The sequence below is a fragment of the Acartia tonsa genome, chromosome 6 (genome assembly GCF_053477335.1).
Source record: "Acartia tonsa isolate MP-2025a chromosome 6, ASM5347733v1, whole genome shotgun sequence".
Classification (NCBI taxonomy): domain Eukaryota; kingdom Metazoa; phylum Arthropoda; class Copepoda; order Calanoida; family Acartiidae; genus Acartia; species Acartia tonsa.
The window spans coordinates 21337284-21364669 of record NC_137265.1 but is presented as its reverse complement, the minus strand read 5'-3'; the positions used below and the strand labels follow the sequence as shown (position 1 = coordinate 21364669).

At 31.7% G+C, this 27386-nt stretch overlaps 1 long non-coding RNA gene across 1 annotated transcript; it reads left to right on the top strand.

The window, feature by feature from the left end:
- The first annotated feature begins 22979 nt into the window (after window positions 1–22979).
- LOC145322103 (uncharacterized) lies at window positions 22980–25135 on the top strand. Its single transcript, XR_013880505.1, has 3 exons — window positions 22980–23037; window positions 24600–24685; window positions 25000–25135. It is a non-coding gene; the product is annotated as an uncharacterized LOC145322103 (long non-coding RNA).
- Window positions 25136–27386: the final 2251 nt, after the last annotated feature.

Here is a 27386-nt window from a genome sequence, read left to right as displayed (position 1 = left end):
TTGCATGCTTGATATCTGTATTCTTGCTATCTCGAATGCTTGCTATCTTGCAATCTTGCTAAATTGCATTCATCCTATCTTGCATTCTTACTATATTGCATTTTTGCTATCTTACATATATTCTTGATATCTTGCATTCTTGCTATCTTGCAATCTTGCTATATTGCATGCTTGCTATCTTGAATTGTTGCTATCTTGCATTCTTGCTATCTAGCATTCTTGCTGCATGCTTGCTATCTTGAATTGTTGCTATCTTGCATTCTTGCTATCTAGCATTCTTGCTGTCTTGCATATTTGTTATCTTTCGTTTTTGCTATCTTTCATTCTTGCTATCTTGCATTCTTTCTATCTTGCACTTTTGCTATCTTGCATTCTTACTATCCTGCAATTTTGCTATCTAGCATTATTCTTACTATATTGAATGCTTGCTATCTTGCATTCTTGCTACCTTGCATTCATGCTATCTTGCATTCTTACTATCTTGCATTTTTGCTATCTTATATTCTTGCTATCTTGCATTTTTGCTGTTTGGCTTACTTGATATCTTGCATTCTTGCATTCTCGCTATCTTGCATTTTTGCTGTTTGGCATACTTGATATCTTGCATTCTTGCTATCTTGCATTTTTGCTGTTTGGCATACTTGATATCTTGCATTCTTGCTATCTTGTATTCTTGCTATCTTCTAAGATACTTTTCAAAATAGATTACCAAATATAAGATTTTTTTATTTAAAATAGTAAAATAGCTACTCCTCTTTACAGAAACCTACTCATATACCCAACTGGTCATTAGAGTAATGAATTTATATTATTAACAGGGAAATCCCTATTATACTCAATATGTAAATGCTCATTTTAATATAGTAACATGTTTATTTAATTATGGGTAATAATACTTTTAATTATAGGTTTTAGAATTGATAAAAATCCATTAGATTACAACTGTTATGATTGATTTTAATTTGGTAGTCTTTATTTAGAAAATTAATATATATTATTTGCATTTATTCAATATGGATTCTGAAGCCCAGCTTTGACAAGCAATTTAATTGGCTTTTGTCGATTAAATGGCCATGACTGACAAAATATTGACGTGCTTTTAAAGTATATAATTGGCGATATAAGTATGCATATCAACTTGAAATCTAATAACACAAATCAATTGTAAATGAGACGATTCTATTATGTCTTGCTTAATAACTTTACAACAATATATACCATTTGAAATTTTTGCATAGTTATTATCCTCCTAAACTATGCTTTTTCAGATAAGCTGAAATATATCTAAAAGCTAGAGGCAAAGCTACTAATATACTTTATAAATAAGTGGCTACAACGGACATATCATCGACATACCGTTATTGCCATGTCATAGTTTTTGTGTATATTTCATTTAAAAAGCTATTCCATTGACAAATATTCAAAGGACGATTCTTTCGTTATATCTTACTTTGAAACAAGTTGTGAGAAAGTTAAAACTAATTGCCAAAGCCTTGTGGAAGCCGGCAGATAAACACAGGATTAGCCAAGACTTTATTTCCTGTTCTTCCTAAGATTAAACTTGTTCTTGTTGGTGTTCATTCATTTCCGCACATATAACATGGTTGAATATAATCAGAATCGCATTTTAATACAACAGAATATTATGACAGGATATTATGACAGGGGAAATATTGTCGTCAATTTTGGTTGCTGACATAAACATTACTAATTGGTCAGTTCCAGTGGCGTGCGAACCGAAGGGGGCGTTTGGGGCAATCGCCCCCCCCCCCTAGCGACCAAAACGCCCCCCCCTGCCCCCCCCTAGCGACCGCCCCCCCTGCCCCCCCCTAAATGTTGAAAAATGCCCCGTTTTGCCCCCCCCTGGTAAACAAAAATGCCCCTTTTTGCCCCCTACCCTACAAAAAGCAAAACTCTCCCAATTTCCAAAAAAAAGATCAAGAAATACTCAACAAAAAAATTTTTTGGCGCTTCGCGCCAAACAGACAGTTACTATTCATTTAACCTTAATAGGAAGTATCTTTTCTTGTATAAATAAACTTTTTACCAAAGAAATTTTGTACATCCCCAATGATGATACACAAAATTACCCCTTATATAGATTACAATTAGTGGATGAAACGTATGGAAACTCAACTTAATTAACCAACCAATCAATATTCCATTTAAGTCCCAAAAGATGTTGAGCTAACGAATAAGAAAATGTTTATATGAAATATTGGGGACTAGTGTAATAAATAGCCCAAAACACCTTCCCTCCTCCCTGCATATTTGAAGAAAAAAATTTGCGCTTCGCGCCCTTCCAATTGGTTTCTGCTTTTTATCACATTGTATAAAAACATTTGTAAAAATCAAAAAGTTATTTAAATAAAAATGAAACAGCGTTGATATTTATCTAAGCCTTTTTTTCTCAACACTGTATGTCTGTCTAAATGAATAACTATATATGATGTCATATGATGTTCAGGATAAGTTTATAATTTTTTTGTGTACATACCCTTACAAAAAGACATGTTTTTTTATGGCAATTTTCATTAAAGAGCCTTAAAACTAACTACACTCTATATTCCTAAATTGTTAAAATACGTCACTCTTGTTGTAGTTAATTGATTTTAGTTAAAAGAGGAAATAAATATTTTTCGGTGCGCTTTGCACACTGCACTAATAAATCCTTGGAAACACCACTTCATGAAAAATTGACATATTGTTAAATTGCCATTTGAAGAGGGTAGGATATGTTGATATAACTTTTTATCTTCTCTATAATAACTATGGCTGTCAGTTTGTAATGCTAATTTCTTAACTGCAATTAAAGATAGAAGGCTAAAACTTAATGTTAACACTCCCAACATTATGGAGTATAATTAAATATTAGAAATTTCTGGAGGTCGGACTGCTTTTTAGGACGTTTTGGGCAATTTTGTATCTTTCACAATTCTCCCATTGTTTGGTCCAATTCACAAAATTTTTGTAGCTAAGGGTATCAAAATCAAATTTTGGGTATAGTCCCTTTCGTGACATTGCCTCTTAATTTCTTCATATTTTCACAGTAGCTTTTCCCCTATTTATAGCCCCTGTGGGGCCAATTGCCTAACCCTGCGGGAAAATCACCTAACCTAACTTAACCTATAATAAACTATTAAAAGCTACTATGAAAATACGACGAAATGCCCCTTAAGAGGCGTTGCCACAAAAGAGACTATACCCCAAAGTTTTCCATATTTCTAAGAGATTTTCATATCTGTAGATGAAAGGACAAGTATTTTTTTTATTTTTTACAAAGTTCTTTTGATTTTATAGCACAATAAATTTTTTTGTGGATTATAATATCAAAAAAATAAAATCTCTTGTTGTTCCGAGCATCTAGTATGTAATTTACTTTGACTGTCAGCACACAACATACAAGAAAAAGGATTTGTGACTTTTTCTACCTAAAATATATATATTTAAACTAATATATATATTTAAACTAATGCTCTTTAAATCTTCTTGTCTATATTCCTGCTGAGATTTTATAACATCCCCTTCCTCCCATAAAAAATGTTTTGTGGTGGGGGGGGGGGGGGGGGGGTTTGGTTGGAAGGTTAAATTATCTTCTGTACTTTTTTTTTCGAAGATGCTTTCTAGCTCCCTTCCCTTCGGTCATTGCAGGGTGGGGAGAAGAGATGGGGGAGAAGAGAGGGGGGAAGAGATGGGGGATATAAATGGGAAATAGGGATGGGGAAGAAGGGATAAAGACTAGAAGGCCCATAATCAAATAATCCCACCCCTTAAAACGCCCTTATTTAAAATTAGTATATATAATTAAAATGCCCCCCCCTAAAGCAAAGTGCCCCCCCGGGGCACTTTGCTTTAGGGGGGGGCAAAATTTTACAAAATCTTCAAAATGCCCCCCCCCTAGACAAAGTGCTTCGCACGCCACTGGTCAGTTCGTTCATCCAGTAGAAGGAGAGGGGATGGTGTTAAAGGGGGAATTGGGGGATCGTTATTTAAGCCAGCTACAAGTTTCACTTTATAAGAGTACATAAAAATTAATCCAATACAATATTACACACTTTTTCAGTAATTTTCATTGCGATTTTTTGCGCATATGAACACTATGCGGATGTAATAAAATGCGGCAGTGAAGAAACTCCGTTATTATCTCAGTTAGCCTTTTCCTTTTGGGATTTATTATATTTTTTAACAGGTTTCTCACGATGATTTATTCTTTTTGTAAAGATATAGATATTTTGTATAGGATTACCTAAAACAAGTGATTGGCTGTCCTTTTGAGATTATAGCCGATGCCACGAGTCGGCCATTGTACTACAATCGTCTGTTTAGCCGACACAACATAAAAATAGAAAAATAGCCGCTTGCAATCTTATCTAATTTTGGTCATTTAATGCTGTAGTTTCCAATCGGACCAGAGGTCTTAGCATAATTCACTGCTTATGGCATGCCAATGCATAGCCCTTTTTTCGTTCTTTACGTTAGTTTTATATGCCACCAAAACATCGTAATTCAGCCCAGAGTGATAAGACAATGATAAAAAAAAGGCTTATGTGCTAAATTCTGTTTTACGAAGATGGTAGAATCTTATGGGGAAAGACGCAGGGCTCTAAAGGGATAATTACCCCTTCTGTAAATTAAAATTAATGGTTGAAACGTTTGAACACTCAACTTAGTAAACAAATCAGTCAAAATTTAAAAGTCCCCAAAGTTGTTAGGCCAACGAATAAGACAACGCTATTATAAAATTTTGTGGACTAGTGTTATAAACATTCCATTGTCCATCTCTCTCTCCGGGAATGACGGGTTGTAAATAAATTGAAATTTCAAAAACATCAGACAATCTTATTAAAATTTCGTGGTTGCAATATTTATTCTAATTTTGTTAATAAATAAACTTAGTAGAATATTGAATATTCAACAAGAATTGTTAATGATATCATTATCATAAATAATGATTTAACAACGTCATTAATACACTCATAATTATTAATAATAAATTATATCAAGTACCATTTATTATTTAGGATTAGTTATGACCATATTTACAGTTGGGCAGACGAACCTGGCGGGATCTTAAGGATAAAATAATTGACGATAAATTAATGAACATTCCCATTAATTAAAACTAAAACTAAAAGTTTGGACACGGCTGGTTTGAACTATCATTTCAAGATTCAATAAAAGTACCCAACGTTTAAAATCTAACGAATAAGAGAACTTATTTGTAAAACTTTGGGTACCAGTTTAAAGTCCAATGTTTCCTCCCTCCATGATTATCCAATAATGTTATGCACCAGGGATCTAAAAGGATAAGGCAATGGTCAATAGAATTATTTACATTCTCAATGATGATACACAAAATTGCCCAATCTGTAGATTATTTGTACGCTCAATTTAATGAACTATCTAACCAAAATTTAATGAAAGTCCCCAAAAGTTTTCAGCTATTGAATAAGAAGACGTTATTTTATACCTTTGGGGACCAGTGTAATAAACAGCTCCATGTTTCTCCCTTCCAGATGAATAGTACAGAATATTATCAGAGAGATAGGGGACATTAGGCTGTTTATTACACTGGTCCCCAAAGTTTTATAATAACGGTTTCTTATTCGTTGGCTCTACAACTTTGGGGACTATAGGGAAATTTTATTGGTTGCTTCATTAAGTTGAGTGCAAAACGTTCAAACTTATAATAGTACTCTACAAAAGTTGTAATTTTTGTGTATCAGAATTAGTCATGTATATCGATTTATTAGCCATTGGCTTATCCCTTTATAACCCTGTGTATCCACAGATGTGGTGTGCAAATTAGAAACAAAGATTACAAACTACTCTAGTATACAAGTCATCTTCAGGGAAAGGGATTGACTTTCCAGTATTTATATTAAGTAATGTTTTTGTGTGTAAAGTCCAATTCTTTTTTTGAGGAATAAGGAGGAAATGGAGGTTGGCCTCAAAATGACACGTTATCTCATTCATTGGATCAAAAACTCTGGGCCCTTTTATTAAATCTAATTTGATGGTTTCAATCAAACCAAGCTTTCTAAGCCTTAATTTTAATATACAGGAGGAGTAATTTTGCTTATTTTAATTGAATTTTCTCTTAACATATCAAATTTCATTTATCAAAATTATTAGAATAATTACAAATATTAGGAAACAAACATCAGACTTAAAGCTTTTAAACAGCATTTATTTAGTCCGTCAGCCATTACTACTTGAAAATGTAAATATCGTAATACCAGTTTCAAAATTGTTCCTAAAAGTTTAAAAATATAAATCTCCCTTCCCTGTTTGAGTTTATGTGTGCTAACCATGTTGTAATGTCAATAAATAGTAATATAATAAATAATAAATATATAAGTTGGACAAAGAGGGAACTAATTTATCTTACATTTATTATTTTCATCTACTTAACTATATGACAACTTCTCTTGTGTGTGGGGCTCATGTCCCCCCCCCCCCCCCACCCACAACTGTTTCGAGGAAGACTTTTTGGTTATTTGGGTTTATATAAGGAGAGCCCCAAATAGTTTAAGCATAAGTTTAAAATCCAAGATGTTTCAAGCTAATGGGGAGGAAGTAATAAGTAACTCAAAATAAATCGCTTTATTTATTTTCTTCTCTATAGATTTAATATATTTTGATCATTCAGTTAGATAGCCAAAAACCTGACCATGGCCAATGCAAAGCTTCCAAGAAAATATCAGAAAGATTACATTACTTTCATACAAGAACATATGGTAATTAAGTATAATAAACGTCTTTTAAAACGGTATAAATATGATTATTGATTTTTATGTTAGATTATATCTAGAGTTAAATCATAATAAATGTCATATGTAAAGAGGTGAGAGATCCTATAAAAATGAGATACAAAAAACACAAAATCACTGAAATATACAGTTTGATAAAAAACAAGGATGACAACATCCATAAGTAGCGAAGCACAAAATTTCGTGGATGGGAATGACCGTCATGGTTGTTTTCTTCAAACAACGGGAAATTTAATTTTGATATCTAAAACAGATATTTTGAAAATCGGATCATAAACACCAAAGATATGGGGAAAAATGTAAAAAATTTGAAAATAGCCAAAACCCTGCAAAAAGGCAGTCTGGCCATTATTGTTGTTTTCTTCAAACGACGGGAAATTTCATTTTAACATCTTTAACTGAAAAAAATTTGAAAATTGGACTAAAAACACCAAAGATATGGGGGAAAATGTAAAAAAAATATAAAATAGCCAAAAACCTGCAAAAAGGCAGTCTGTCCCATTTCCCCCATAGCGTTACGGACTGACGGACTGACGGACTGACTGATGGACGGACGGACAAAGTGAATTATAGAGTAGCTTCGCTACTAAAAATACTTTTTGTCAACTAAAATCTTGGAAAATATAACTTTTTTACAATACCTTTTTATTTTTTTTTTTTGCTTCACTTTTATAGATGACATCATCCTTGTTAAATCACCCCTTGATGATTTGCAGAAAGTGTGTTCATGTAAAGCTCCCACTGGTTATCATAGGTTTTGATTAACTTTACCTTAGACCCTGACAATATATGGGTAAAGTGTGTTTAGAGATTTAAATACCGAATGTGTTGTTACTCAATGTTTGTATGCCTTACCATCTAATCTATTGAGCTTCGTTTTTAAAGACGATATCATCCGTATAAGATCACCCCATAATCCTTGTCAGATGATTTGAGCAAGTGTTCATGTAAAGCTCCCACTGGTTATCATTGATTTTTGATCAACTTTACCCAGAAATCCTGATCAAATAACAAATGTGAATAAGTTGGTTATACGATCACAAGAGAAAACTTCCTTCATAAACGAAGCCAAATGAAGATTTTAGGTTTAAGCTTTATTATGCTGTATAAAAACTTAAAAGTTACAAAAGAAATGTCTATTTTTTATGACTTTATCCTAAAGATGGTGAATCATATGTATATGTTTAATTTTATTTTATTAAGAACATAATAGGAACATTATAACATTTATGAAACCTTTGAGTTTCTGAGAAAAAAACATAAATAAACTACAGATACTCTGACCTTATAATGAACTAGGCCAAAAGAATGCTTTGTACTGGTAGGTCTATAAGCTTCGATAATAGAAAAAACTAGCATAAGCATTATAACATATACTAAAATTAAAGGGAAACATAAATTTGATATCAGTTACCCATATTACGAAAGGGATAAAATAACCCAAAAATGCGCATATGTTAATAATATCAGAGAAACTGTTCTTAACTAATCTGTTGTATAATAGATTTAAAGTCTTCTGATTAATGAGGGATAAAATGTTTTAGAATGTCGGGTTTTAGCAATGTCATATAGGGATGTAACTCTTATTAACTAACCATTATCTGTTAAAGAAAATAATTAGATAGATAAGGGATATAATATTTATATCAGGCCCCTAAAATATTACAGGGATAAAATAAACCAAAATGAGCATATGTTAATAATATCTGAAACTGTTGTTAACTAACCATTATCTGTTGTATAATTGAATCAAACTATTATCATTCGGTTTTTATTTATATTCCCTCCTTCTTGATAGTTTAACAATATGCTCTTTAACAAAATCTTATGATACATTAGTGACTGCGTTACTAGCTTCTAATGAAAAGATCCCTCAATTTTATATATGAACAAAATAATATCTTTCATTCTATTATTTCTGAAAGGAAAATTTTTGAACGACTTAAAAGGCTTAAGAACAAAATTAGTTTGTATAAATCCACTAGGTTCAACAGTTCGAGAGATCCTTTGCTTATGAAGAACATATGGACAGACATACATTGTATTACTTTATATTATAGACTAATGGCTAAGCTTCTTGATCTATCAAACCTACAGACTTTTAGGACTGAGATCTTCAGGTAAGCTTTGAAAATTATGAAGTCTTTATAGCAGGGATAAGGGATAGGAAACCTGGCCATTAATTAGGTCCTGGCCTAGATTTGAAAGGGATATTGCAACTTTTACCAATTCCTAATTAAATGTTATCACTGGCGGACGCTCCCAAGTAGCTATCGCTCTAAACCAATAAGGATCGGCCTGTTTTGTATCAACCAATTTACAATTGGCAGACGCCAATATAAAAAACGCGGTAACCAAAATTTAAGAAAACTGTCTGCTACTAAATGAAAATAAGAATTAAGAAAAAAAGGTGTTCGATCACATCAGGTTAATTATCAAATCTACCCAGAGTTTTACATTAAAAAAATACCATATATATAAAAAAAAATTAGAGAGATTATTTTTGGATTGTGGGTAGCTACGAATTTTCATTTGGTAGTTTTTAAATGAAATGTTGTTTTTAAATTTTCAAAATTTTATACATAATTGATAAAACACATTAACCTTACCCTTTGTACTTTACTACACAGTACAAATCTATTAATTACATAACAGTATCCATAGAACTTGATAGAATGTTAGTCAAGTGCTTATTTATTAATTTTTTATTTTGAATTTTAATTAGCAATGATATTTTTAAATACAATTTTTACTCATTAATAAAAATGCAAATAATACAACCTAAAATCTGCCTAAGACAACCCAATGATAGCTTTCTGAAAAATTCAAATTACTAGAGAAAAAGAAAAAAAAATTGGGAGACAAAAACATCATAACTAATTTTAACAAAAGCCATTAATTCATTGGTTTATAAAAAGTTCTATTTTTACTCAGTTATTTCATTAGCGTTGATAACGAGCTAATGCACCACTCCATAACTGTTTTTTTAGCCCTAGGCTTGAAATAGGCCTGAAATAATATTTTCCTACGTTTCCTATCCCTTTTCCCTGCTTTTTAGTCATTTTACTTTGAAGGGGATGGAGACTCACCTAAATCGACAAAATAGCACTATGATTCTCTTAAATTGAATGCAAATAGTTTTAGCAGTTTCTGAGATCTTAATGGATGGAGAAACACAAAACAAAACACTCTGATATTTAAGATAGAAGATTGCATAAAATTAAAGATAATATCATGCAATTTGTGGCAATACAAATTTTCTTTAGATGCAATTTAATAATTTAATTTGTAATAATGAATTTTAAATGATTTGTTGCGTGGCCGAGCTAGTGTGAAATATTAATCATTTAAATATCATTCAGAGCGAAGCTACTATATAAAACACGAGACTGTAGCGTAAAATTTATCACAAATGTTAGTTGTTAGGAAGGTCATGGGTTCGAATCTCAGTATAAAATGCCTCGTTGCCAGAGAAGAAGACATCTTAGGACTAAAAATTAAAATACCCCCCAAATTTTCTGGATACGTTTTCTCATTCGTTTGTTTGCAAACCTAGAAGTATTTGTTAAATTAGGATTGAGTTGTAACATCTGCCGTGTCCAAATTTTTCCACCAATGATCTGTAGAAGAGGTAGTTTTGTCATAATTTGTCATCGTCCATTTAGATACTTATGCATTAAAAAAGACGTAAAATACCATCTACTTTTATAGCGGGTTCGCCATTTTATCAATTAATCATTATAATACTAAAAATACCTAAAAACAGGCACAACTCATTACCATTCACAGTAAAGGTTTTCAAGACAACGGTCAAAGTGTTGGTTGTCTGCAATAGCTATAATTTTATTGACCTACTTATTTACCTTCTAAACTCAACATTATCAACCTATCCAGAAATCAAAAATTAAATATTTATTAAAGTTCTAACCTCCTGCGCTACTTATATCAATTATGTATATTAGTATCCTTGTTATAAATATATAATTACATATCTGTTAATAGTATTAATATGCTACAGTAGTCTTAATAGTTTAATGTCCTTAAAATATCTATCTGTACGTATGACGTATGTAATTATCAGAGACGCATAAAGGCAACATGGTGATGATGGGGTATTTGAACAAGTAGGTATCCACTAACCCAATATAATAGCCTAAAACTTGCCTAAAACCAACGCAAAGCTTTCTTGAAACAATAGACCTGTCGATGTAGTAGTTTCTGAGATATTACGAGACACCCTTATAAACTTTGACTGCACGACCTTTGTTGAGAAGTCTAAAATATATATTTGATAAAAAGCTGACCCTATTTTCTGTGGACGGCAATCCTTAAATTTTGGTAATGTAAATATCAATAGCATGGTGGTGGCTATTGGAGTGTTAATTACACTAATAAACTTGTATCCAAGGTTTTGTAAACATGCTCTATTATTGGTTGAATCAAAAACTTTGGGTACTTTTATATAAATCTTGATTGGTAGGTTAACACTAACTGTATCTAAATTTGTTACCCAATAGTTTTAATCTAAAAAAAGGATAATTAATTCATCGACCATTGTTTTATCCCTTAAGATCCCTCATCAATATGTATTATTTACAATTTTAACGTCGCATCTACATATGACGCAATTGGGGCCTAAATTAAAATCATCACATCTAGTCTTCCACAATTAGCGAATGCGTTACACACTACGCTCTCTCTGTATCTCTCAATTAAAATCTTATAAAGTAATTAACGCTCTAATTAATCTGTTACATGTAATAATTATTATCACAACAAAGAAATAGTAATGTGTCAGTTTTTCATTCAAACATTGAAATTTGATTTTGGCACAAAATCTATGGATGCTTGAAATACTTATTTTTATCATTTTCTTCATTTCTTTTTTTCTTTCATTATCTATCTCTTAATTTTTAATTGTCTATCATGAACATTTATTTTTATACAAGTAAATTGTTAATCAATTGTTAATTTTAAAAGGACTTAAAATACGTTTACTTTTCAAGCAAGACATATTTTTTACCTGGATATTCGCTAAATCCCTACTTAATGATATAAGGTGATGACTATATAAATTTTGTCTTTATATAGGGGTAGAAATAATACAATAATCAATAAATAAAATGATAGTAAACCCTTCTTTAGATTTAAATCTGTCTGAAAATTTGTAAAATACAAACAAATAGGTTTTAATAAATGTCCCCAAAGTTTTAAGCCAACGAAAGAGAGAACGTGGGCCCAATGTAATTTACGGACCAACATCCTCCCCCTCCCTGTTCATTAAGATATAATATCCTTGAGTATAGAACCTAATTATAAAATTAAGATAGTGTAAACCATAATTATTTACTAGTGTGTACTCACATACGCAAAGCTATCACATAAACATAATCGCATATTATTACAACAGCAGACATTTTTATTATTGATAACACTAATCATAGGAACCCTTTATACATCCCCTCAATCAATATATTATATTACTTGGAAGTTGCACCAGATTTTCATGTACTCTAAAACATCAATATCCCAATCCAATTCTTTTGTCCTATCCTCTTTCCTCCTACTGGATGAACGAACTGATCAATGAATGAGTTCCATATTAGCAAGCTAAATTGAAGACAAATTTTTCCCTGTCAATATATCCACGTACATCCTATATCCATTATCCCCTCCCATATATTGCTGTCCTACTATGCGGAAATGATGTACACTCCTTAACTAAGAAATAATAATCTGTGTGGTCTAATAATTGTTGATTACAGAGACACAGTAGACTAAGAATGTACACAAGATAAAAAAAGTACAAAGGCAAATAACCATTAAAAGTTCATTTAAAATTGGATATTAAAATTTCTTTCTTTTGTACATTTTAGAAAAATAGCGGCTACGCTACTATACAGCTAGGAGCTATGTACTCGAAGGGGTAAGGAAAGTAGAAAATAGCATGAAACTTAACCTAGATATAAGAACTAAATAGCTGAAAACCATACTGGGATTTCCAGAACTCGGGAAAATGGTGAACTCAATCGGTTCATTAGTTATCGAAATCTTAAGCTACTGACAAAAAAAACCTACTATTTTATAAAATAGGATTATACCTTTTTAGTTGTTTCTTATTTTTTACCCGGTTTAAATATCCGTTTACTTTGTAATGAATTAAGCATATATATTTATCTAACTATCCAACAAAGCCATTCAATGGTCAAAATGTTTGGAGGTGGGGGGGTGTGGGGTAGGGGTGAGTAAATAAAGAAACCGCAATTTATTTCAATAATCAGATCAGAGCGGTAGTGTCTATCAAATAAGTAACCGTCAAATTTAAACCATTGCCTGTTGGATGTTTAACCAGCAGATGATTTGGTCTAGACTACGGGCTAAGCTACTAGTTTCTGTAAAAAGGAGCTAGATAATTTATAATGACAAATATTTTTTTCTAATTTTGTGTTATTCAAATTCTTTCTAATGTGTTAACTTAACGAATGAATTAAATCTACCCAAGATCAACATGAAGCTTTCTTTAAGAATCCTATTATATAAAGTAGTAAGCGTTTTTTGTCTGTCCCGAAGGATATCGCTAACCAGTAAACCGATATTGTTCTCCTTTACAGTAAAGCTTCTTATAGGTCCTGGGAAGGTTTTAAACTATTTTTGGGGAGGGTGTCTTCACCCCCCTTCCCCAAAAAAAATATTTTTTTACTCTTTTGAAACTCGAATTTTAAGTGGGATGAGGTCGACTTTTCACCTTTCTTACCTTAAGTGCCCCTAGAGGCTTCTAGGGGGCGTAGCCTCTAGTTTATTTAGAAATTACTAGGGATATTTTGGTAGAATTTCTGGGACAAAATTTAATTTCTAATACTGTTATGCAAATCTATAAACAAAAATGTCATATTTCATCAAACTGAAAGGTTTTTTAGGCAGATAAGCACAGGCATTTATTTGGCTGTTGTGAAATTACCGTGGAACGACAATGCCTATTCCAAAAGTAAAATTGTTTGAATATTTTTTATTGTGACTTTTATGGGCCCCCCACAAGTTTCAACATAGATTGAAATAAAAGATGTTTTGATATTTCAACTAAATAAAAATATTAGAAAAGTTGTCAGTAATTGAAATATTTGAGTCATTTGCCAATATTTTCCATGATTATTATTAGGCTCTTAATCAACAAAACATACATAATTCCGAGAAAGGTAACAATTAATTTTATTAGTGGCGGATTTTTAAAAAAAAATCAAGAACAATAATGTTAAAATTTATGTAATCTTAATGTATACAAATTTCAAATCGATATAAGTTCCAAAATTTTAAGTTTCCTTTATATAGTTTTTTTTCAAAACTTTGTTACTTAATCGTATGAACATTAAAATGATGGCTTTATACAAGCAATCACATTCTTATTTGACAAATGAATTCCGTTCATCTGCCCTAGTTTGACCGGAGCGGCTAGTTCAACTCTTTATTAATCTGTCCCCTATTGATGGCTAGTTATAGGCCGCTATTTTTAGAATCATATTATTTATTATTAGGCATATTTGATTGGTCTATTTACAAAAATATTTCTTTTCTATTTATCACAATACAAATAAAATACTTTTACCTACATCATACTTTTGATAAATAAATCACTTTGGTTTTGAAATTCTATTTAAAAAAAAATAAAATAAAAAGCTGCCTTTACGTGGTTGTTTTAGCAGATATGTTTTGCATTAAAAAAGATTGATGAAAATATATTGTTTATAATAATATACTATGATCTAAAGCTTGTAAATACAAATTTGAATTTACAAAATATAGAATAAATTTTAATATAAATACTAATTATTTAAAGACAAAGAAATGAATAACTAGGAATTTTATATAAAAGTGCAGCTACTCTATAATATAGCTTATCAAGTCCAAAAATTTTTTTTTTTAGATTTATATAATTGTTTTATTGAGAAATTCAACCTAGAGAATAGTATAAGTTTAATTTTGTATCCCAAATTAGCTAAGTAAAATGACAAAATACAACTTTTGCAAGTACTGTCAAAAATGTAATTTGCATCAATTTTCGCCAATTTTCTATAAAGCTTATAATCCTTAAATAATATTTTTCAAAATTGCAACTCTTTTATTTAAGGAACTGCAACAGAAAAACGAAAGAACTATTCTAAAAATATAAAATATGAACTAAATTCTTGGCCATGAACTTGTGGAAACTTATGTCCTTGTTTATATGTAAATGATCTGTAAGAAAGTTAGCGGAACAAATGAATAGTTAGTATCAAGACAGTGGGGAATTTAATTAGACTATTATTTACTTATGCAGCTTATTTAATTTATTTTAAGTACTTGCAGCTGTGCCCTTAGCATCTAGGAGTTTTATAAGGTTATTGAAGAGATAAATATAAAAATGATATAGCTTAAAACCATCCAGGAACTATGTGATGATTCCCTTAAATGGAGAACTTAATCAGTTGAGTAGTTATCAAATTCTTAAGCTAAACTTCAACTTTGTATAACAGTATTATTTGATATTAAACATCTTAGTTTTAAAAAATGCTAGGGTTAAGTTTCTACTTATATTATAAACTTATTCTATATAATATCTATTCAAACATAAGCATAAGTAAACAGTAGTACATTCAAATTCCTCATTTGTATATGTGATTACTTTATATAATCTAATTATACACAAATCAAAATCAATTATCCTACATCTTACATTATTATAATTCTTATAGTATTTGTTTTAAACTTCGCCTCTAGCCTCATTCGCTTTATAACTTCTGTTAGTTAAGGGAATTAAAAATTTAAAATTTCAGACTATTATCTTACATAATTAAATCTCATTTAAGTAACATGCTAACCTAACTTACTTATCCAGAAGTATAGACGAAAAGACAAACCTAAATTATGGAGAAGCTATACTATTAATCCTTTTAAAAAAAATAGTAAGTTTTTGTTATCAAAAGCTTAAGATTTCGATAATAACATATCTGATTGAATTCTCCTTTATAGGGAAGCTTAGTAAAGGTCCTGGGATGGTTTCTGGTTATAAATCTGCCCTTCTTGCCCCTCTGTACAAAGAGTCCCTAGAAGCTAGGGGCGCAGCATAAAGAAGTAAGTTTTTTTTCTGAAGCTTAAGATTAAGATGACTATTGAACCGATTCAATTCTCCAATGTTGAGAAGCTTCACATAGGTCCCGGAGTGGTTAACTCATTATATTTTTTAAGTCTGGATGGTTTAAGGCTATTTTTAAAAAAAACCTTATAATACAAAGCCCCCACCAGTAATCTATAAAACAGTTAAATTCTCAACTAAAGACATAGACAATTTGCAATAGCTTAAGTTTAAATTTGATTACATGATATTGTTGAGTTGATATAATAACAGCATAAAAGTTTAACAAGGATAATCCTCCTAAATTAGAGCGGAACATGATATTTATTGTTCTGATAAAAAGATAATCCGGGAACTCAGTGAGCTAATGAGGAAACGGTCAACTAAGCTATTGGATATATAATAGGTGGACATTATGTCAGGGGAATTTTTGTCATCAATTTGGGTTGCTAATCTAGTCCTCAGGTATTGGTCAATGCGTTTCTTCATGGTTAGGGTAGGGGATGGGATAAAGGAGGGTGGGTATCGTTATATTGGCCAGCTAAGAGAAATATTTTATCAGGGTATGCGAGAATCTCTCTCAATATCCACTTATTCTATATCCATTACTAAGCCACAGATTCTCATCTTTAAAATCCTAATTTAGGAGATTGAAAATTCACATAACATAATATAAGCAAATGCTTTTTATTTAGAAAAACAATTTTACTTCATTTTTTCTGTCGATTAAAAATTTTAATTTTAAATATAAAACTAAACAAACTAACAAAAATTAAGACTTAAGGCCGATAGACGTTTTCTTCAAATGCATAATCGCATTTTAAGCTTCGTCAAATTGGTTTACGAGATTTTTAAGGACACATACATACAACTTTTACTGTAGATGAAGCCCAATCTGTACCACTTTTGATTCATGTGACGTAATAAAAACGAGGGATTCTCCATCTCTTTTTTAGGGGTTTTCTTTCCCACTTCTCCTCTCATTTCTTTCATTTTATGACGTCACAGGAATGAAAAGTGGTGCAGATTGGGGCTTCGTCTCTACTGTATATTTATTCTAAAACACCTAAATTAGACTTTTAATTATATTCTAACGGTTTGAACTAGCTGTTTCATAAAGAATTTTTACACAAAGTTTTATTTATACAAATGCTTTTATACTATATTGTAATTTTACTTAGTTAAATAACTACAGAACCCATTATTGCTAACTCGGGCAGGTGATAATACAAATTAAATTATATAATTGGTAATCATTGAATATTATTGAAATAGATATTTATAAAACTGGGACATTTTTGTCCATGAGTTGTGCAGCAACAATATATGATACGAATAATTGTATTGGCTTTTTTAAAACAGTAAACTGAAATACAGAAAGACTGAATATATCGACAAAGCGTTTTTAAGGAAGGACGACATATTAATATTAAATGTATATAATAATACAAATTTTACTTGAAGGTTTAAACTTATTAATGTCTGTTATTAATATATTTTAACAATATATATTATACTAGCGGCTTCGCCCCTAGCCTCTAGTATTTTTGGGGATTTTTTGTTTTTGGGGGTGTCCCACCTCCCAAGAAAATAGCCTAAAACCACCACAGGACCAGTAGGTATATTCCCTGAAGAGTAGAATCCGATCGGTTCAGTGGTTACCGAGATCTTAAGGGACGGACGGACGGACGGACAGACAGACGGACGGACAGACAGACAGACAGACGGACAGACAGACAGACAGACATCGTTCTACTTTATATTATAGATAGAATGACGGTCTAATTGACAAACTGTTGAACATACAAACATAGTGTAGCTGCGCTTCTAATTATAATCTAAAGTGCAGGTTTGGAAATATTGTTATAAATGATCGTGTCTGGTTTTACTTACTTCCTTAGTCAGGTGTTAGAATAGTTATTTTTCAAATCGTATTATAGACATCTTTCCGCGTTTATTAAAAGGAAAAATTATAGACTAAAACCAGTTTGTTAACCCCGTGTGGCCGAATGCCCGAGCTAACAAAACTGGTATTAATCTTAATTAATATCTTTATTATTCGTGAAAAATTGTCTGCAATTCGATGTTATACATGATTTTTAACTTTAAGTATGGCTGAGAACGGGTTCTAAGCCAGCAGATATTAATCGGTTTCGAAGCCATACTGAAAAATTTATTTCTTATTTATCATTTAAAGGTTTTTTAATGTTTAGAAATTTAATTTTAACTTTTTAAATTCCATTGCTAGAAGCCTCTAGTGGCACTTTAAATGTTTATTTTATATTTTAAATATGTCTATGTTGCGTTGAACTCTCTTCTTAAAATCGAGACGTAAAAAAATTATCTTGGGAGGGAGGTGGTACCCTCCCCCAAAATAGTTATAAACCTTCCCAGGACCTATGAGAAGCTACCCAGTTAAGGAGAACCCGATCGGTTCAGTGGTTAGCGAGATCCCTCGGTACAAACAAACACACATCCTGTTACTTTATTATAAGGATGTATTTCTCCTTCTATAAGAATTGTTAATCCTTGCCTTTCTGAAGTCTTTTTGTAAAACTTTTATATTTTGCTGTCTCTCCTTCGCGCACAGAACGGCTTGACATGTTTCAACTGCACGCACAGAACGTGCTTCGTTCCGGTCAATTAAGCAAGCAGATCTTATAACCTTTTGGTATCATAATGTTTATTTGACACAGCAAAATATTGTGAAATAGCTAAAATTTATAATCAAGGTACATATTTAACAAATCTTAAAATAAGAAAAAAAATTGAAAATTTACATAGTATTCAAAGAATGATTAATCTTTAACTGTTCTCTCCATCCCTATGTTAAAAAATTGCCGTTTTTATGGTTGTTATTTTAAGTTGCACAATTTCTGATAATGTTTCATAAGAACACCAAGAGATAACAACCCCCCTCCCCCCCCCCCCCCTCCACACTATTGAGAGGGGTCAGATGGTTGAAGCACCTGTTAAGAACATTTGTTTTCTTGTCTATCATTTTTCTAGACAGGGAGATGTATTCAGAAAATTAATTATAACAGGGTGAATCATGCTTAAATGCTCAGAGTTTATTTCTGGGAGGGAGGTGATATTGGACTGTAAATTATACTGGTCCACTTAGGGTACTTGGGAATTAAATTTTAATTTTTTGTTTAAACTTACAGTGTTTAAACTTTTCCACCAATATGCCAATCTACAAGAGGAGATATTTTGTTTTTCTTCAGCAATTTATCTTTTTATTGTCTTATTCTTTAAGATCCCTGATTTAAATACTACCTCTTTACACAAATAATAGTACAGGACACCAAAAAATAAAATATCATTCAATATTGGACCATAACAACAAAAATATCAGAAGAATATTTTTATTTTTGTTTTAGGTACCTTATCCCTCTTCCTATCTACCTATCTATAAAAACCATTGAGTCTAGGAGATAAGCATATTAAAGTTATATTATTTTATTAGCTTAATGTATTGCTATAGTGGGGGAGGTAAATCCTCTAGATATGTCTAAAGTCATTATTTTACAAGTGGAAATTGATAAGTTTCTTTACATTTTTTGAAGGGGGGGGGGGAGTTGATTTTTTTCTTGTTTGTTTATTCATCTGTAATGTAGCCTAAAACCATTGGGGAATCTATAAGGAAGAAAATTCAGTTTAAAGAAAATTATTACTACGAAATTTATTAATGGGTTAGGGTGATTTCACTTAAACCTATTTCTTAACAACCCCCACCCCTCCCTCATATATTATCAAACAGTGGTCCATTTGCGAAATGAGGAAACTGGGATTATCAGAAATCTTTTTTAATCTGTCAATCAGTTTTGCCGTTACTAAGATCTTTTGCTATGTACAGCATGACCCTCAAAAAAGTATTTTTAAGCATCTGCAGCCCTTATTTCTCAATGAATTATTAAAAAATGCATATGTCCTTGTTCTCCATAGTATTCCACGTAAGTAGATATAAAAATATTTTTTTTACCTCCATTAACACCGGAGATTTTTAGAGCTAAAGTTTTGAAAAAGTGACTGAGAAAAAGAATTTTTTTTTGTTTCTCTTATTTTTTGGATAGTTATATTATTTTTTTCTGGCAACTGAATAATGAGACACAAAGAAAAACAAGTTAACTAATTATTTCTTTTTTATTCCACCAAAAAATATGAATTTTTAATGGCAAAAAATACTACTGAATGAATTGATTATTTGCAAATTTTAGGTTATTTATTAACCCTTATTTATAGAAAAGGATTAATTATGACAGTTGCTCCGCCTACTTTTCTGACATCTCAATTATTTAATAGGGGGTAAACTAAGCTTTTTAGACTAAAAAATCATTATGTTTATTTTTATTTTCTTTATAACTTTTTTGTTATTAAAGTTAGGATTGTGAAACAAAAACAATTTTTCTGCTATATTCATAGAGATTTATTTGGTTTTTTAATCTTAAACAATTTTGCCTAATAAGTAAGTTTTTCAAAATATCATTAAACTAAAAAGACTCAAAAAATATGTGTAGAACTCAAAAACTAAATTTTTTATTTCATTTTTGTATAAAGTTTCTGCTAGTAACAAAAATAAAAGGATTTCTAGCTTAATTTTGCTAAAAAAGTCGTTTTATGTTAAAAGTTACTTTTTCCTCAGTCACTTTTTCAAAACTTTAGCACTAAAAATCTCCGGTGTTAATGGAGGTAAAAAAAATATTTTTATATCTACTTACGTGGAATACTATAGAGAACAAGGACATATGCATTTTTTAATAATTCATTGAGAAATAAGGGCTGCAGATGCTTAAAAATACTTTTTTGAGGGTCATGCTGTATATAGGTCAAAAACAACTGCTACATATCATTGATATTTAACAATATTAGTCATAAAAGTATTTTGATATTCAAAAATAATCCACAAAGTAACAAAAATAAATGAGTCATATTTGGTATTTCTGATAAGGAATAAAAATATTATGAGTAATCAAATATCTATAAAACTTTTCTGAAGACTTCAATGCCTTCGCCCCTGCTTTAAGCTTTTCAACAATTTCTAAACAAACGTAACCATCGGTACACCGACAAACGTCCTACTACGACAAACGTCCTAATGCGACAAACGTCCTAAACCTGAAAATGCGACAAACCTCCTAATGCGACAAACGTCCTAAGCGACAAACCTCCTAAACGACAAACCTCCTACAGGTACAAACATCCTAATGCGACATTTCTTAAGTAAAACGTCCTAAAATTTTTCAAAGGTTATGAAATAAAAAAATCTTCCAAAATTTGAGAACAAAATCCACTAACAAAAAAAAACGTTTTGAACAATGAAAACCAATATGGCGATAAAACACAGGGGATTATTTTTTAACTGAAATTTATTTCTTTAAACTGTTTTTAACCTATTTTTTTATCATATATCAAAAATATACTATGACACCAGTAGAATCAGACTGCAGAGCCCAAATTTGAATTAAGTCTCCAATAAACTTTTTTTGGGGGATTTAAAAATCAATTTTATATGTTGCTGTGATCATTTTGATGGAAGCAAAAGCATTTTTTAGTTTGGGGTTAAATTGTTTCTTACAGAACAATTTAATGTGATTCAGATTATATCAATACAATAATAAAAACTCTACTCTGTTCGATGCAAATAATTTTTTTCTAAAACAATAATTTATATAGAAGAAATTTAACATTAAAATAAAACATATTATTCTGAAGTCTAAACCAATTAAAAGTCTCGTTTCATTTCAGTTTTTTACAATTCAAAAAAGAGTGTTTTCACAAAGTGACTTATTTCCAATGTAGTTAAATAATTTTTATTTAATTAAAATGAAAAGAATGAAAACTATACACATAAAAAATACATGCTTTTTAAAAATATTTAAAAAGATAAGTTTGAATAATCTTATATTTTATCATATTTGTATATGTGACAATAAAAAATTTGTTGTATTGCGTAAACGTTTGTTGTCATCTTTCACTATTTAACCCTTTACAGCCAATTTTTTTGTGTTTTAAATAAGTGATGGAAAACAAGCACGATAAAGTTAATTCATTGATATATTGTAAAGAATTAAGTTTTTAATGAATTAATTTAGATGAAATCAAAAGGCCTAATTTTACTCTTTACCAGAATACTATATATATGAAGCAAAACACTCTAAAAGCTACGAATTTTACCAAAATAAAAAAAGACCTTTTGCTCTGATCAAAAAAGACCACAGCAACAGTAAAATTAATTTTTAAATCCCCTCAAAAAAGTTTATTGGGGACTTAATTCAAATTTAGGCTCTGCAGTTTAATTCTACTGGTGTCATAGTATATTTTTGATATATGTTTTAAAAATAGGTTAAAAACAGTTTAATAACTTTAACCATAGGCTAAATTTTAAAAATCTGTCCGACAGTTTTCCCAAAGTCTGTGTTGGCTACCCAACGGCATGGTTTCGAACCCGATACATCCTTGCATTACAAAATTCGACCTTTAAATTTTTAGGACGTTTTACTTAAGAGATGTCGCAGTAGGACGTTTGTCGCTTAGGACGTTTGTCGCGTAGGACGTTTGTCGTTTAGGACGTCTGTCGGTGTCAGGGACAAGGGAAGTTCTTTCTGACCAATAATTCTATTAAAATTATGTAACTTTATCACGAAACCTATATGAGTATCTAATATTATGAATGGTTCAACTCTTATAAAAATCGGCTAGTAGTAAACTACTTTAGAGTATAAATTCGCTAAACCTCATCAAAAAAAGTGTACACTATTAAATTTGAAAACAGCTGAATATTAATCAAAACAAACAATCCATTGAACATAGTGATTTTATAAATTTTCAATTTATGGTCTAATTAAACGATAAAATTATTTTTTTCTTCCATAATTATTTATCAAAACAATGCCCAATAGATCGTGTTATATTTTTGTGTGAATATATATTCATAAAAAATCCAACAAAGATTTCGGAACATGGCCTGTTATTCGTTAAATTTTTTGAATACACGTTTATATCATAGGTGATAATTTAATGCATTGCAAACAAATTGATAATATTTCAGCTTGATCAAGAAAAGTGATTTTTAATTATACTATTTATGTAATAATTTCAGAAACGTTTGGTAAAATGTAATCAGTTTCAGAGATTGCAAGAAACAATGCCTTGCTGGTAACTATTTTAATTAACATCTATCAACCAGAGATGTGCTGAAGGGGGTGTTTTATTTCAAATGGATAGGAATAAAATTGACTTATTTTAGTAGCAAAGCCACCATCCAATTCTCGTCGTCAGTCCGTCTGTAAGTGCTTAACACTATGAGGGAAATTAGGTTTACTAAGCTACTGTTAAAGCTACACATATGAATTTTTGTCAACTTTCCCATCATTCTAGCGCATATTTGAGCAAATAACATCCATAGCAGCCGGACTGCTTTAAAGCAGCCTTTTAAGTTTTCTAATATTTTGATTTTAATATATTTTTGTTTTTAATCATATTTTCAAAAGTTGTGTGGGTAATAGTATCAAAATTAGGTTCCCCGTAGTTCTAAGAATTTTGTATTATAACAAATGGACAAAAGGACAAGTGGCTTTATTGTTAAATTTTACGTTTATTTTATTTAACATCAAAAGGTTAGTCAATTTAATTTCAAATTATAAAAACAGATTGACAAAAAGACATACTACGTCATTTATACACATGAGCTATTCTAAAACAAGGTTGATAATTTTTTTTAACCGTTTCAAATATTTATTTCCACGAAATGGGTTTAAACTTATCTAACTCATAGTTTTAAAAATATTAGTATTTTTATTGAAAATCATACTCTTACAATATTTTTTTTCTAAAATGGCAATTTTTACTTTCTTAATTTTTTTTGCGTACTTGCGTAAAAGTTAATTTTTCTATAGAATAACCGGGAAGGGTCCCTTTCGTGGCAACACCCCTTAAGAGGCGATTCTTCGTATTTTCAAAATGACTTTAAATAGGTTATTTTAGGTTAGGCTATGTTATATTGGGTTAGGTGATAGCCCCTGCAGAAATAGGAGAAAAGCCACTTTGAAAATAATAAGAAACGCCCCTTAAGGGGTGTTACCACGAAAGAGACCATACCCGAATATCCTTGATCTTCAAACAAATATTAAATATTTGATATTAAATACAATCCGTGGGACTGCCTTTTTAAAAGCAAAGCTTTTCTATAATTAGGGTCGGTCCGTCCGTCCGTGCGTACATCAAAGTTAGCTCTTTACATTAATTTAAACAGGTTAGAATTGTCCTATCGATTCCAAACTTTGCTTGATGATTCCTGTAGTAAATAGGTACAATTTAGAAAGCGTAGCAACTCTATAATCAATACGAGAATGTCCGTTCATCCATTTTAAACAAGTTGATTTTTAACTTTTTTGACAACAAATTTTTGTATGTTAAAATTATCCGATTCTTCTGATTGTTTGAAAACTGATTCCTATTCCAACAAGGTACAATGTTATAAGCGAAGCATCCCTATAAATAAGTCCCAAAAATGTAAGTAGGTCCTTAAACAGTATCATCTATTAATGCAGTTTTGCAACAAATTTACTTACAATATTGTTTGTGCTGATGCATTTAATATTCTGCTAATTCTACAAGTGTTAATGTTCGTTTGTCCTTCCATTTCATAGCTTCGCTTTTATGGATGTTGTCATCCTTATTTATATTTGAATTTTTTCTCATAATATTACTTTGTTAAGGATGGACCTTGAAAAATAGAAGAGATTTACAAAAGGAAGTTATACCTGAGGCTATTGATAATGACGAGATCGATCAATTGGGTTAGGTAAGATTATTACGTTTTTGTTTTGCTTTAATTCCTTCCCTCCACTTAAACTATTTTTTGATACTTATGTCTACTAATGTTCTTTATCTCAACATATTTATTATAAATTCTGCATCAACTTTCTGTGGAAGACACCCTTTTTTATTAAGACTATTGCTATAAATCATTAAAATCTTTATGTTTTATCTACAAGTTAGAGAATCTTATACAAAGACAATGGTTAGACAAACAAATATGATTATAGCAGTTCTGCTAAAATATCATGCATACAATCTTATTTGTGTAAGAAGAAATAATTTAGATATTTGTTCTAGGAGAATTAGTAGAAGACAGCTAAGCACAGCCAATGAAGTTATACGAAAATGTAAGAAGAACAAAAGAAATATTTGAAAACTTTCATGGGCCAAATTTAAAGCGGGAAGGGGTAGTTAAAGGGTTAGTGGGAAAAATTATGGAGGAAAATCCTTCCTGGGTATAACAATAAAAAAGTACTTAAAGTAGTAAGACTCAACACATTTACAAGGTCCTTTAGAAATAGGAAGGGGGGGGGGTTAATGCAACTATCTCGTAATCAATGATTAAATGGCACTTAGAATCCAAATTTCATTACGAAACTTATTGATACTTGGTATGTATATTGGTTACAGCTTAACCGTTTAGCTGTTTTTTGCTATTTTTACGGCAAATCTGTCATAAATTACGTAGGAATCAACAGCAAATAGTACCAGTTGTAGTGGGGCTTACTTGAGATACTTATAAAATAAGCAGAATGACATTTTCGATATCCTAAACGAGTGGACAGATTTTTATGAAATTAGTAGCATTTTGAAGCATTTATTTTTCTCTTTTGATTTTACTTTTATTTGTATTTTTAAGCCCACAAATGACGGATCTCGAGTTAAAATTATGAAACATTTGTACTTTTTATATTCTGTGAAAATCGTATGATATTATCATGTGAGTCCTAAAATTTTCCAAGAAATCAATATACATATTTATCTGCGCATAAATATGTACATCTGACCTTTTTATAATCTACGCGTGTAGGTTCTAGGCAATATTTAACTTATGTACTTTTATTAGAAAGGCTCCAGATATCCAGGGACGGCATCCTCAATGCATCACGGAGATTTCCCCGGCACAACTGAACGTGACTAAACGGCCTGCTTCAATGTCATGTGCAGACCTACGTGTATCCCTAGCCATCCCTGCATGATCAGAAAACGCCCTCCAATACTCTGTAATTTTCTTATATGTATAATATTATAATATGTATTCATTAATTTGTGTAAACTATATTTGTCTATTGAAAATACATCAGTTCCGCATAAGCAGTTGTTAGTAGAGTATCAACTCCAATTTTTATGCAGCTATCTCTAGCTGCCATTAATTATCCAGAAACTTATAAATCCCCTGTGGGTACTTGCGAATAGTTTTGTTCTTTAACTTATCGGAGACGTTCAACCGAAGGGAACGAGTCACTTCGCTCTTGTATCATCTCAGCCGCAACGTTACCAACTCAACGCGTAGTGCCGCCACACCGCTCGAGGCAGGCTATATTGGTTTTTAAAAAGATAATAAGAACGTCCGATCCGGTACAGTCAAACTGGTGTCAGCTGTGTTTGGATAAACTAAAGTGCTCAACAGGAGATTTACGTGGAAATTACCCCGAGGAACTACGGTAATTTCGGATGATTGTGTGCAACCAGACAGTTTTATGAGAACTGAGGCCAGAAAGGACGAAGAATACTGTGTTTGGAGACCAGTGTGGGACCATTCTGACGATTGGAGCACCAACTTGGTAAAGTTTTCTTTAAATTTTGAAGAACTTTCGTTAAGTTTCAACAATGGCGCAAGCTGCCGACCTAGAACAGTTGAATTTGAATCGTGCGATTCACGAGGCTCAACTGGAAGGAGCGCCGAATGAGCAGGCTCAGCTCATTGCGCTAGGCAATACCTGGTTGGAGAACCAGCGCAGGAAGCTTAACAAGCAGAATTTTCCTCGGTTTTGCAACCGTGCAGGAGAGGACTGGGACGGCCACAAGACGAAGATGGCCAACGCGTTTAAAATTGCCCGTCATCATCCATCAGATCAGGAGGGTAGGAAAGGCCAATACATCCAGAGTCTCGAGGGAGAAGCGTTCCAAATGGCCAGAGAAGTCGCAGACAACCAAGATTCGCTCAGCTATGACCAAGCTATGGAGAGGCTGGACGCTATCTTCTTAGCACCTTCGGATTCAGACATCAACAAGGATGCGTACAAGCAGTTGTCGCAAGGCAAGAACGAGATTCCTCAGACTTACCTCGCTAAGAAAGAGCAGATGTGGTTGAAAGCCTATTCCCCGGACAACCGTGACCCTCAGCAATTCCGAAAAGAGGTAACCCTTGGTCTACGCCATCGAGAGGTACGGAAAAGAGTTTTCTGCCAGTTACCTGGAATTACCAGCATGGCCGTTTTACGGGCCACCATCATGAATGAGATCGCCACGCAGCGCCAACTTATCCACCATGGAGATGCCGAGGATACCTCCATGGATGGCCTCGCCACGTCTATCGCAACGACGGCACAGAGGATATGGAGGTCAACACTGTCGGAGATGGGAACAGTAGCGTCAAGTGCTATAACTGTAACCAGAATGGCCATTACTCGCGTAATTGTCCTAAGAAGAAGCAGCAAGCGAGTAAAGGTACGGGCGGTGTC